This window comes from Zingiber officinale, chromosome 4B (assembly GCF_018446385.1).
Source record: "Zingiber officinale cultivar Zhangliang chromosome 4B, Zo_v1.1, whole genome shotgun sequence".
In the NCBI taxonomy this organism is placed as follows: domain Eukaryota; kingdom Viridiplantae; phylum Streptophyta; class Magnoliopsida; order Zingiberales; family Zingiberaceae; genus Zingiber; species Zingiber officinale.
This window is the reverse complement of record NC_055993.1, coordinates 129,395,187-129,409,585: the sequence shown is the minus strand read 5'-3', so window position 1 is coordinate 129,409,585 and position 14,399 is coordinate 129,395,187. Positions and strand designations below refer to the sequence as shown.

General features: G+C 39.8%; 1 pseudogene; it reads right to left on the bottom strand.

Annotated features, from left to right (window-relative positions):
- Positions 1 to 4,523: 4,523 nt before the first annotated feature.
- LOC121977961 lies at positions 4,524 to 6,668 on the bottom strand (annotated as a pseudogene).
- Positions 6,669 to 14,399: the final 7,731 nt, after the last annotated feature.

The window sequence follows — 14,399 nt, the reverse complement described above, 5'->3', positions numbered from 1 at the left end:
ATTTTTATAAATTTCTAGAAACAAATTAGGAAGTTTTAATTAAAACTCTCCTTGTTTTGGGGAGAAGAGTGGCCGGCCATTATAATTTGAAAAGAGAAAATTATTTTAATTAAATAAATTTTCCTTTTCAATGGCAAAAGAATTAAGGAAGTTTTTATTAAATTTTCCTTATTTGCCAAGACCAAGGATTATAAAAGAGGGGGAGGCTTCAAGGTGAACGACTCTATTCTATTTTTCCTCTCTTTTCTCCTTGGGTGTTGCCGGCCCTTTCTTTCCTCTCCTCTCCTTTGTGTGGCCGAAACCTTCTCATGGTGGAGATATCTTTGGTGGCCGGATCTGAGAAGGAGAAGAAGGAGAGAAAAGAAGCCTCTTTTCTAGCATCCCTTGGAGCATGGTGGTGGTGGCCGAACCTCTTCATCCTAGGAGAAGTTTTGATGGCCGAAACTTGTAAGGAAGAAGAAGGTGCTTGGTGGTTCTCATCTCGGAAGATCGTTGCCCACACAACGTCCGAGGTTAGAAGAGGAATACGGTAGAAGATCAAGAGGTCTTTCTAAAAGGTATAACTAGTAATTTTTGTTTCCGCATCATACTAGTTATTTTTGGAAATAATACTAAATACAAGAGGCATACGATTCTAGAGTTTCGAATTTGTTTTTGATATAGTGTTCTTTTATTTTTCTTTTCCTTGTGATTTGATTGTTCTTTTCGGTTAACCTAAAGTTATTTTAGGAAATTAAATATTAGCTTTCTATAAAAGGTTTTTTCTAGTCGGTGGTGGTTGCTCCCATATCCAAGAAGGCCATGTGCCTCGCCACGTCAGTACTGGGAACCAATTATGGAAATTAATATTTAATTGAATTAATAACTTAAGGTGACTTGGGTCGAACGTGTTAAGTTCCGCAGGAGATCTAAGTCAAAACCTAAAAGAACAAATAGATTAAGTTTTGGATCAAACGTGTTAAGTTCCGCAGGCGATCCAAAATTTAATTTAAAAGAACACATGGTAGCTAGGAAAAGGTTCAGACCTTTGTACAAAATTTTTGTACAGTGGAATCTCTAGGTTTTCCGAGTAGCAACCAACAGGCATATCCTTTTCTCTTCGCCCAACTTCTTGAGACTGAGATCTAAGCAATAAAGGAGGAATCTTTTTTTGTTTTTGTTACTCCCTAAGGGTATACTTGTCTGCCAAACCAGAGGGTACCCTCTAGTGATAATATAGGAAATAACCGATATCAAACCAATAAAAGTCAACACAAACATCGATGCAATATAAAATCATAACTCATAACAACTGATGCATATATGTATCTATGGACATGTGAACATACTAACTAACAAGCTAAAACCAACACTCAAAACATTCGATACAGAAAGAAAACTATAAATACAAGCAGTGGAAAAATACACCAAGCAATTCAACATAAATCTAAACTCGAGTCGGACCGGCAGCCAAGACCTTTGAGTGACATGACACATCCTCTACTTGCTAACTTGGAAATAGAGGAAAAACAAAGGGTAGTGAGTACAAAATTCTCAGCGGGTATAAAAAGATAATGCATGATCAATATATAAGGAGATCAAAAGGAAGCAACCTCAAGTAAAATACTTACTACAAAAATAAGAGTATCGACATAAAATCATCTACTAAACAGATCATAACCAACAATGTAACCCATCACTAATCTACTTCACCAGGTATAACAAATATATATCAAGTCATGATTGCGCGTAAACTCATGCAACCACTATCTGGTTTACTGGGCAATCAAGGTCACTATATGCGGGTAAACTCATGCTACCACTATCTGGTCTAGTGGCCAGACAAGATAAGGTATCTATCTAGCTCCTCAACTACTGACTACAGGCGGAATCACGCTACCACTATCTAGTCTAGTGGGCAGTTAGGGCGTATAAATGTCACTATCTGCGGGTGAACTCACACTACCACTATCTAGTCTAGTGGGCGGTTAGGGCGTATAAATGTCACTATCTATGGGTGAACTCACGCTAACACTATCTAGTCTAGTGGGCAAATAGGACATATAACTATCTAGTTATGGACTATGGGAATAACATCCTATCAGGGATGGTCCCGTGGACAAGTATATGTATCATGATTACTGACGACTCTCTCAGCCACAAATGAGAGACAATGGTCGTCAGGATATACTAATATAACGATAAGCAGAAAATGAATAATCATGTCTGATATAACACTCTATAATCATATCTTGGTCTAACTTCACTAGCGTATATACATGAGCCTGAATAACTAATAAGGGTTTAGTAAAATATTTGATATCCTACACTATGGTATGATCGTTCTAATAATAGGTACAAACTCAAATCATTTACCGGGGTCAAGTAGGATACTCAACATCCTACACTGTGGTATGATGATATCATACATATATGAAAATCAAGCATGAAGAATCATGAGACTGCATAGATATAAAATGAATTATCTCTAAGATCAAGCAATACAAGGTCAAGCTCAAGAGATAATATGAATAGAGTCAAGATAAGCAAATAAATATTACATAATCAATATATAAATAGATATAAACATACACTAAGATAAAAAATCTAAATAATATAAGCAGGAACTATCCACCTCTATTGTAGATCATTCTAACCAACTTCCAAACAAAAGTTTGCTTTAAGCTCGAACCAGCTTTACAATTTTCCTCCGGTGACTGTGGTTCCTAGCGGCGGGTGGACAACAGTGGTGTCGCATGACTGGGATGACGTCTAGCGAATAGTGGCGACAACAAGGCAGCGTGCTCGCTCGGCGATGAGGCGTGGTTGCTAGTCTCTCGGGATGATGTGGTCAAGCCTGAAGGTGGCAGAGGCAGAAAGTAAGAGCAGAATGTTGCGACATTGGAGGTAGCAACTGAGTCATCGCTGATGGTCAAGGTAGCGGTGGATCTTCAGGCTCGACGCCGTACAGGTGGGGAAAATAGGGTCGACCAAAGTACGAACTTGTTGCTCCTTTGCTCTTAATCTTCTGTTGCTCCACAGATCTATCAAAGTATTGTTGGAGTCTTGCAATATGTCACTATCACACATCTTGATATTACCTTTGTAGTAAATCGTGCTTGTCAGTTCATACATGCTCCCACTAAATAAAATTGGGAAGTGTGAAAAGAATACTTTGTTATCTCAAATGTACTATTTTACATGATTTTCTTTTATATTGTCAATCGTTTTAAGATTTACATGTCTATAGTGATGCGGATTGAGCAAGCTCTATTAAAGATAGACGTTCTATCAATGGATATGCAATATTTGTTAGACGAAATCTTATCTCATAGAATTCGAAAAAACAACCTACGGTATCTCATTCAAGCACTGAGGTAGAATATAAAGTCATAGCAAATACAATGTCTAAAATTTTATAGGCTTCAATCACTTATCTCTGAACTTCATCTTGCATTAAATATTGCACCAAAAATTTGGTGTGATAATATTAGAGCAACATATCTCATAGCAAATTCAATTTTTCATATGGCAAAAGGCGATTCGCTCATTCCTGACACCCCCGGCGTCCCCGCCAACCCATCCTTAGGCTAACACGGAGAAGGTAAATCACATATGACTACTAGTTGTTAGTGCAAATGACCAAGATATGGGGAAGACATGCTTGGACGTGTCGAGTTTCGACCCCAAGATCTCATGTGGCAACATCCCATGCCTCAACCACCACAGCACCTCGAGGAGACGCAAATATAATTTTTCATGATCATACAAAACATGTGGAAATTGATTTTCATTTTGTTCAAGAACGTATGACGATTTAACAATTGTTGGTTTCTTATATTTCTACATAGGATCAAATTGTTAATATTTTTACTAAATCATTATCCAAACATCATTTTAACAAGTTAGTAAACAAACTCAATATTAGAGATATCCTGTTGAATTTATCAAGGATAAAATAAAATCATTCAATATGATTATGTTAAAATAAAATTAAGACCTATTAATTATTTCTTTTATTTATTACTCTATTTATTAATCGATGGAGCCTTATAATATTTTCTTTATTAATGTGTCCCTTTATGGACAAATCAAAACAATTAATAATTTTATTATTTCATCGCTTTTTTATCGAATCTTATTTCTTTCACAATCAATGTTTGACCCGCCGGAGGATCGGCACAGGAGGAGTCTGACCATAGGAAAGAACTCCATCAGTTTGAAAGAGTTTTCTTCAAACATACATATATAGCTTATGTTAAGTAAGCAAACGATGGTGAATAGAAGCTCACCTGAATGAATTTCACCCAAAAGGATCAAGGGAAAGTAGCCAAAATCTAGTTATCAGGTTTGAAGTGTATTGAACAAGACGAATTTAGGAAAATCTATTAGATAAATGCAGTAGCCAAAATCTAGTTATCAAGTTTGAAGTGTATTGAACAAGACGAATTTAGGAAAATATATTAGATAAATGCAGTAGCTCTAATCAGGAGTCTACTTCATGGTAGAGGTGACGCCAAGAAACACCACTTCCAAACTAATGCTCACTCATCCTCCTGGCTGCGAAGCCTTGCTAGTTTGTTAGTCACGACAATATCTAGCTGTGCAGCTCGTTCGACGACCAATTTGCGCTTCTTGGTTGAAACACTGTGGCCAATTTCCGCACAGTAGGTCCTGACAGGAATTAAGAAGTACATTTGTAAAACAGGAACATATGAGCATTTTAGATTGTACCTGTTGTGCATCATCAGCGATTCCAAATCGGCAACATTATTTACCTCAAATTTCTTAAATCTATTGGGAAGGTAGTGGCGTGTCTTCTTGTCGGAGCCATAACCAATATTGGGCATCAAGGTGCATCCCTTAAACTTTCTTCTCGCAAAGAGAATCTATTCCCTTGGGTCTGCGCCAATTCGGCTACCACGCCAAGACAATTGGGAAAACAATAAATAAAAAGAAACAAAACCATACTGTGGTGAAATAACTGGTGATAACAATGGCAAAACCAATGATATCGAATGAAAAAAACTTAAAAGAATGAAGAATGAAGAGGAGCTAGATTTCTTAGTGGGTTTTTGTAGTTTAAATGCAAAGATCCCTCAAAGAAAGGCTATCATATCTAAAAAAGAGAGATATCAAAAATGAAGTAAAACAACAGAAAAAAAACAATATCCTGATTGACTGAGAAAAGGAAAAATTGGTTCCAGATTTTGCATTTTGTGCCAGGTTAGGGAGATATGATGCATCACGGATGCTTTTGGTAGATGGAATGGAAAGAAAATGAAATGAAAAGGCCAATGGGTAACTGCAATATTGATCTATATTTGACCTGTTTGGCTTGTCTAATTCCACCAACTGATTTAACCTTCTTGGTTCAGTCTAGTTTGTTTGGTTAATTTGGTTTGTTTCATATGCCTGTCCACGTGATACACCCAACCAGGTCGATCCACCTAACATTTCATGACTAAATCAGTTGGCTTGGTCCATCCTACCAAACATCCTGTCTAACCCGAATAATTCAATCAGTCTGCAGACATGCACTGCCAGAGCGATTAGACCGACCCACTAGCCTAACCCAACCTGTTCAGCCTATTCGATCAGCCCGCCGACGTAGACCAATCAGCAAAGCCCAGCTCAACCTGACTCGCCCATTATGTCCTCCATGCTACAAACCTGGCTTGAGTGGTCCGCTAAACATGCCAGCTCCAGTCAATCATTCTCATCAGCCAACATAATCAACTTGATCATTCCACCAAAGAAGTTCGGCTCATCCAACCCAACAGATCTGTCCATCTTGACTGTGCACCTGGCATGCCGCCTCATTTATTCTACCTTGTTGAGGCCTCCCAACCCTCCAAGTTTACTCATCTCATTTATCTCTATTTTAATTTTGAAATGATAATTAATTAAGTATTGTTATTTCTAAATAGAGGTAGAATTAATATTATCATCTCCTTAGACAATGGAATGGATGAAAAAGAATGAGTGATTGTTTGGAATGGGTCATTTGTTCAAATGGCCCAACCAAACATTTGAATGGAATTATATTAGGAATTAAACCATTTTAATTTCATACCAAATGCACCATAAGATCCTGAAACAACACTATCTTTAAAATAGATAACTGAAGGCAAACCGAACAATTACACTAGTTCCTAACAATTTGAGCAAAGAAGAAAGAAATAAGAATGAAATGTTGTACAGATCAAGAATAATCTAGTGGTTTGGAGATTAAGACTTGTGGAATGAGAATGCTGTACATGTCCAGGGAGGAACAATATACTTTCATGCATGAAAGGAACATGTACATCTTAATTATGCAGTTAAGAGATTAAGAGCCATGAGGGCCAAAATCCTAGACAAAACCACTTTTATTTGCTTGAAAGGTAATCGAGGAGTTACAGATACAAATGCAAATGAACTCTTCACTATCATTTTCATTGTTAAGTGTGGTAGTCAATCAAATTCATGCAGGCTTAATCAAAAAGTATCAACCAAAAAGGCACAACTTTCGAATCAATCTCATCAGTCTGTCAATACTCATAGGCTGAAAGTTTTGTAGTAAAATAAGAAACGCTAGTTGTTCAAAACAGTCTTACCTTCACACATATCTTGCGGTCGCTCTGAGGCCTCTTGAACTTCTTCGCGCGCTTCTTCGCGATCTTCTTCGTGAGCAAAGGGACGGCCATTTCTTGATCGCATAAGAAGTTAAAAACATTAGCTTTCCTCGATCAATATCTAGCAATCGGTCTTCAAACAAAACAAAACTCCATCCACTCAAACACTCGCAGAGATAAAAGAATGCATCGCCGTCAAGGACAGAACAATTTACCCGGTACAAAATAGGATGCAACCAGATCAAGACAGCAAGCTGAACAGGAAAAAAAAAGAAAAAAGAAAAACTCGAGCGGATGAGAAGTAGAATCAACCAGTATATCAAGAAACGAATTTAAGAAAAGCAAATTGCAGCAGCAGCTTACATCTGCCGCTCTGCGTTCTCCGACCAACGCTGCCGTCTCCAAGGTCCGACTGCAACCCTAACGCAGCACTGTTTGAGAGGGGGTGAGGAGGAGAGGGAGGGAGAGGGAAATTTTAAACCCTAGTTGGGGTTTAAGGTAGGGTAAGAAAAATTATATATGATCCTGTCGGTAAGCTGAGAAGATGAATCTGTCGGTGTGACGTGTCTGGTTTGACGTGTCTGGAAGGTTGACCGCATCCCCATGACTCGGATGGTGATCTGTCTCCTGTGTTGACCAAGTCGCCCGGAATCCTCGGGTCAACAATACCTGTAGCCAGCGACCGAGTCGCCCCGATCTCTGGTACCACGGTGCTCGAGGCGAATCCCACAAATATGTAAGCAGTCGAATATTAATGACAGAATAGTAGAATAAATGCAGGAAAGGTACGGTAACATACCCTGGCCCGGGGGGGGGGGGGGCGCCCTCGGATGGATGGGTGAATTGATCGCGCTGCTGATTGAGTCGTCGCGGCCCTGACAAGTGGATGGATGTGAACCCGCTGAGGAACCAGCTCTGAGGGTGACGACACAGAATCCGGTGAAACCTGGATCCGGAAAGTGGCATGTAGACCGGGATATGACAACGGCTCGCAAGCCGATACACGGCACGCAGGCCGGATAGTACAGATAACTCACAAGTATAATAATGGTGCGAAGAATGAAATACCACGGCTCGATGGCCGGAACCACATCGGCTCATAAGCCGAACATCATCTTAGCCCGTTGGTCGGAGTAAACAAACCTGAGCTCGCCAGATGACGGCTGTCCAGAGAGTGAAAGGGGCTACTAAGGGAGGCAGAGGTGACACCCATAGCAGTTGGAAGCGGTAGTGGTGGTTGGAGACGCCGCTGGCCACTGGGGGAGGCTGTAACGCCCGCCCTCCCTGCTACTCAAAAGGACGGGGCTACTTACTTACTTAACTATTCCAGGATACATGCATATTTAAAATTTCTTTCTTATAACATAAAGCAGCGGAAATGTCATAAAGTTATACTGGAATGTAACATAAATACAAATGGTTCATGTCAAACATAACAAAATATTATAGCAGGTCTTATTTGTCTCAGCCGAGCCACTGCCACACACACCTCCTTGCCTCTCCTGCAGCTCCCTTAGGTCATCCATCCCTTGCCTTTATCTGTGGTACAAGGAAGTAAGCTATGAGCACACGAGCTCGGTAAGATTCTTTCCTACTCACAAAAACTGTATCTCAAGCATAATCATATAAGCATATCATCATTGAAAACATAATCATCTATCAATATATAATGTGAGCATAGTTCCTGATCATAACATATCCTTATGAACCATGTTTCTAACATATCATAAATAAAAGGATCATATGAGGTGAGTCATGAGAAACATAACATATCATCAGATTTCATGAAACATAAAAGAACATATCATATATGAATGGGTGCATTATGCAAAATGTCCTTTTTAAAACATATGTCATGTCGAGTGCAAGATGTCTTTAAACATATCTTTTAATACTTAAACATAATGCATCATCATGAGGGCCCGGCTTGTACCACATACATACATAAATGTGCGCAATCCCTAGGACGGGGTAGCTAGCCCCGAACCTACTAGGGATCTAGACCCGTTCATAGTCCGTCGGCCTAGGGGCGTACTAAGGAACCCATCCCTTTTTACTAGACCCGTTCATAGTCCGTCGGTCTAGGGGCGCTTATGAAGCCCACCCTTGGTACAAGCCATACAAAGTAAAGTACATGTCATGCATATCATATCATCATAACTGCCATATCATATCATCATAGATGTCATGCTCTTGTCTTAACATGAAGAGTGTTCTTAATCCCAACTTAAGGGAAGTAACTCTTTGCCATTTTCTTATCATATCATAAGGCATACATTCTTGGCACATAGTCATCATATAAAACCATTATCATGCTTGGTTCATAAGCTTACATAAATGTGCATGCAACATATTTGAAATCATACATGCTTGAGTACATAGTCATCTTAAGAACCATGTCATGCATAATTCATAACATACATAAATAAACATGTCACTGGTCTTGTCATAAAGCATGCATACTTAAACATAAAACATATCATAAAGGTCATTATCATGCATAATTCATGAGCATCCTTAATTAAGTACATAAATTATCGTAGACAACCATAATCATACATGGAAAACATTTACTAGCATCTCCTAGTTCATATTCTAGTATGTGAGACACCTAGCAAAGTCATGATTGGGTCTCTAACCCTAGTTCATATGGTGGCCGAGAGTCACCATGCTAAGTTTTAGGTTACAACTACATATAAGCATGTGAACCTTAAATCAAATTCATGTCATAAGCTAATAAGAATATCATGAGCATAGGTAGTAGGTTCTAAGCTTCCTAGCCCTTTTAACTTAGTTGTGGCCGAACCCCTAAGAGCATGGAATTAAGTTCTACATGAGCATAAAAATAACAAACTACCTTCATATCATATCATAGGGAAAATTCATGGGCTTGCTAAGTTTAAGTTTAAACTTTCTTGAATCCTAGATTATAGTTATGGCCGAGAGTTCATAAAAAAATAACTTCTAAGCAACATACAACATGAATACTTAGCTAATCTCATAACATATCATAAGAAGTCTATGAACATACTAAATTAGGTTTGGAGCTTCATGAACCCTAAGAATTCATCATGGCCGAACCTTCATCAAATAGGAAATGAACTTCTAAGCAACATATAAGCATGAATTTCTAGCAAGTTTTATAACATATCCTAAGAAAGTCTATGAGCATACTAACTTAGGTTTTGAGCTTCATGAACCCTAAGAATTCATCATGGCCGAAACTTCATCAAATAGGAAATGAACTTCTAAACAACATATAAGCATGAATTTCTAGCAAATTTTATAACATATCATATGAAAGTCTATGAGCATACTAACTTAGGTTTTGAGCTTCATGAACCCTAAAAAGTTATCATGGCCGAAATATCATACAACAAGAAGTAGACTTCTAAGCAACTTATGAACATGAATACCTAGCCAATTTGATAACATATCACAAAGAAGCCTATGAACATGCTAAATTAGGTTTGGAGCTTTATGAAACCCTAAAACTCTATCATGGCCGAAACTTCATAAGCTAAGAAGTAAACTTCTAAGCAACATGTAAACATGAATCTCTAGCTAATTTCATAACATATCATAAGGAGGTCTATGAGCATACTAACTTAGGTTTTCTTTTGAGCTTCATGAACCCTAAAAAGTTATCATGGCCGAAACCTTCTCAAGCAAGAGTTAAACTTCTAAACAACATATAAACATGAATCTTTAGCAAATTTCATAACACATTATAAATAAACCCATGAGCATGTTAAATTAGATTTTAAGCTTTATGAACCCTAAATTTTCATCATGGCCAAACCTTATAAAAAGAGAAGGTCAATAACATATTAATAAGAAGATCAAATTTAAACATCATACAACATAATTTTTTTTAAACTAAATTCATATCATAACCTACTAAGATTCATGAGCATGGTTTCTTCTCTTTTTATTTTTATTTTCAAGAGTTCAAATCTTTCGAAAATACCGTAAGCGACTTGTACCACAGGTGAGGGAATACTTACATCCTTATTTGATTTTCTTAAGGGGAAATATCTTGCTTGTGGAGCCTTCCTAGAGAGGGGTCCTCCTTTGTTTTTGGATTTCGGCAAGGAGAGGTGAGGAGAGATCTTGGTCACGATGAGGAGGAGGAGGGAGGAGGAAGGAGGAAGAGGAGAAAATGAGTTTTCCTCTTTAATTTCCCTTTTATTCATCATGAGAGAAGGAAGGGAAAATATACTTTTCCTTCTTCTTTCTTTTATTTCTCCTTAATGAAAAGAGGAAGCAAGAATCCTCTTTTCTTTTGAGAGGGAGAAGGCAACTCTAACTTCTCCTTCTCAATGAAAAAGCTCTTTTCTTACTCTTAACTATATTGTTACTTCTCTCTTTAATAATCACTTCTCTTGGTCTATTGGTTAACACCTACATATATCTAGTAAGAGGTCCAAGGTTCAAGCCTTGGTCATATCTTTTTGGTTCTATTTTATTTTATTATTTTCGCACATTTACACAATAGGCATATTTTTATTCATGATAAAAATATATCTAAAATCTTGCTAAGTACTCCATGGGTGTTACAGAGGCGACGCCGGATGCCGGCGGCGACAGTGGCCACGGGGGGAGACAATAGCGGCTGCCGGCGGCGACTATGGCCACGGGAGGAGGCAGTGACGGCTGCCGGCGGTGACTGTGGCCACGGGAGGAGCGACGACAGTGAACGGTCGTGGCTCGTAGGACAACGACAGTGGTCGGAGAGGTAGCTGCAATGTACAGGCAAACAGCCACATATGTTGGACTGTTGCTGGGAATAGCAGTGAAGGCGGCAGGGACTGAGAGGGGTGATATGCTTCCGGCGGTGGCTGCGAAGGCCGCTGGCCTCAAAGGTGGCTGAAAACGGAGGCGACGATATGCTCCCGGCAGCGGCTCTCTCTGTCGGCGAGAGGAGAGGGAGCAGAGAAGAGAATGGTGGCCTGCTGGTGATGAAGGAGTAAGCGACGCTGTCGGCTGGATCGCGATGGCGTGGAGCAAGGGATTGATGGCGGCGGAGCCGCGAGCCGAAGACGACCCCTCTCCCCACCCTAGTAGCGGTGCTGGTGTGAAGAGACGGGAGGAGAGGACATGTGTGGGAAGGGAGCGCCGGCGGCTTCCTCGGCACCGACGGAGGGCTTGAGAGGGAGAAAACCTCTCTATGGCTGGCGGCGGCTAGGAGCACAAACTGGTCTCCCCCCTGCGGGTGAACAGTGCCCAACATTAAAACCAAAACCTAACTGTTGTCAAATGTCCAAAATACCCTCATCTTTCCTTCAAATCCCTCTTCTGCCCCTTAATCACATCCAATATATATATATATATATTGATCCTGTCCAAACGCTGAATCAACGGACGCTGGGCACGTGGCGCTCTCCGAACTGGTGACGTGGATCTCTGACCGGCCGTATGGAGCTCCGGCGAACCTGCAAAGAAGTCGGGCCGGGAAGGGGTTCCCGGCGACGACCCTCCGACGCTCAAGTCAGGCAAGAGGAAACTAGGAAGTGGCTTCGAAGATGCGAGAATGCATGATCGCGTACCTTCGTCGAAGTATGAGGACCCTTATATAGAGCTGTGGGGAGGCTTGTGCACACTTACCGAGGTATACACGTGTCGTTTCCCATACCGTAGTATGGGATTGTCAGAGGAACATGCCTGACACCATACTGCTACAGTCTGATCACCTTTCCAATGGGACAGCAGAACTTTCCGTCGTACGATTCTGCGTATGGCCTGGTCGTCAAACATGCCCTATGTCAGAAAAAGATGTTCCCCAATGTTCCCTCTGCCTTTGTCTTCTTTTCCCCCGAGCCAAGTATCCATCCGCTCGGCAAGCATCGACCCGATCGGACGTAGGCATCGATCCGATCGGGTGCTTGCCTCCAACTGTTCCTTTACAGTATCGATGCTTCAAGCCTCGGTCGAGCGGGCTACCCCCTCGGCCAGGCGACTCTATTCCCCATGAGCGTCGGAGACCCGACTCCCCGTCGGGTTGCCTTTGCTTCTGCTTAGACCCCCGTTCGGCCAGCCAGTTCCCCTTTTCCGATCAGCCATTTGACCTTTGACCTCCACGTGGCGTTGACTTCCCTCAAAGGGCAAAGGGGGTCCTCTGTTCTCACCGCCGGATCATATATATATATATATATATATATATATATATATATATATATATATATATATATTAATTTTATTTCTATTTTATTATATTAATTTTAAAAAAAATATTGTCTTTAGATATTCTATGCGAGGTAAATAATGGATGACTATTAGTCATTAGTGCAAGTGGCCAAGGCATGGAAGAAGACATGTTCGAACACGTTGAGTTTCGACCCCAAGACCTCATTAATGCAGGTGACCAAGGCATGAAGGAAGACATGTTCGAACACGCTGAATTTCGACCCCAATATTTCATATGACAATACCCTAAATCATAACCACCACACTACTCCAAGAAGAACCTAAATTCCAATCAGAGCATCATAATAAGAGGAGTATTTCTTTTGAATATTTATAATCTGACTTTCACATCATCATTCAAATATCCTAATTCTAGTAATTAAATATTACGTCAACTGGTATTTCTCTTAAATATTTGCAATCCATTTAAATATCCATTTTTTGAGGGGACCCTAAATTTTCATTAAAAAAATCTCAATTATCCTCATTGACTATCTCTGAGGGTAATCGGCCCAATCTCACAAAATTTTCCCATTGATCACTAGGGTAAATCAGGAAGCGCATGCGGCGGTCAACCGAGAAGCCTAGCATCCTTTTGTTACGCTCACAATTTAGAAAGAAAATTTCTACAAATACGTCGTAACTGAGATTCGAACCAAGATGTTTAGGTGACAACCTGGATGTCCTACCACGATACTATGGCCCCGGGGACTCCTAAATTCCCATCAAAGCATCCATTATAAGAGGAGTATTTCTGTTGAACTAAATATTTACCAATCAAATATCCACTCATCAAATATTCACTCTTAGAGCCGAGATAAATATCTCTCTTATGTGTTAGTCACTATTCCAAAGACTAGTAGCCGTCCGTGATTTACCTCCTCCGTGTTGACCTTTGGACATGTTAACGGGGGTGCGGGGCGTGGGAGACGAACGTATTTGCCTTTTGCCACCACTCTTAAATATTTTTAATTTTACAATTAAATATTTTACTAATCAAAATACTGATGATGAGAATTATTTTATTCATTTATATCTAATTTTAAATTTAAATAAAATTGATTATATTTTTAATTTTTAATTTTTAATTTAATATATTTTATTAATCATTTATCCATAAATATTTTCTTTCTAATATTTGTCTATATATTTTAATAATTATTAAAAAAAACATACCGTTACCATGACCCACAGCTTTTAATTTTATTTATTTATTTATAAAAATAAGAAACACCGGATAAATTCTAAATACCCCTATATATATCGATAGATAATTTAATATTATATAAATAATAAATATAATAATATTGATCTTGTCCGAATCGCTGAACCGACGAACGCTGGGCACGTGGCGCTCTCCTAGTCGATGACGTGGGTCCTCGTATGGGGGCAAGAACCTCCGGCGAACTTGCACAGAAGTCGGCCCGGGAAGGGGTTCCCGGCGGCGACCCTCCGACGCTTAAGTCAGGCGAAGCTCAATAGGGAGAAAGTGGCTCCAAAACTAGTAGAATACGTACCTCCGGCGAAGAATGAGGGCCTTTATATAGGGCAGCGAAGAAGTGAGTGCACACCTACCGAGGTGTACACGTGTCCATGGCCTATACTCCAGTAAGGGCT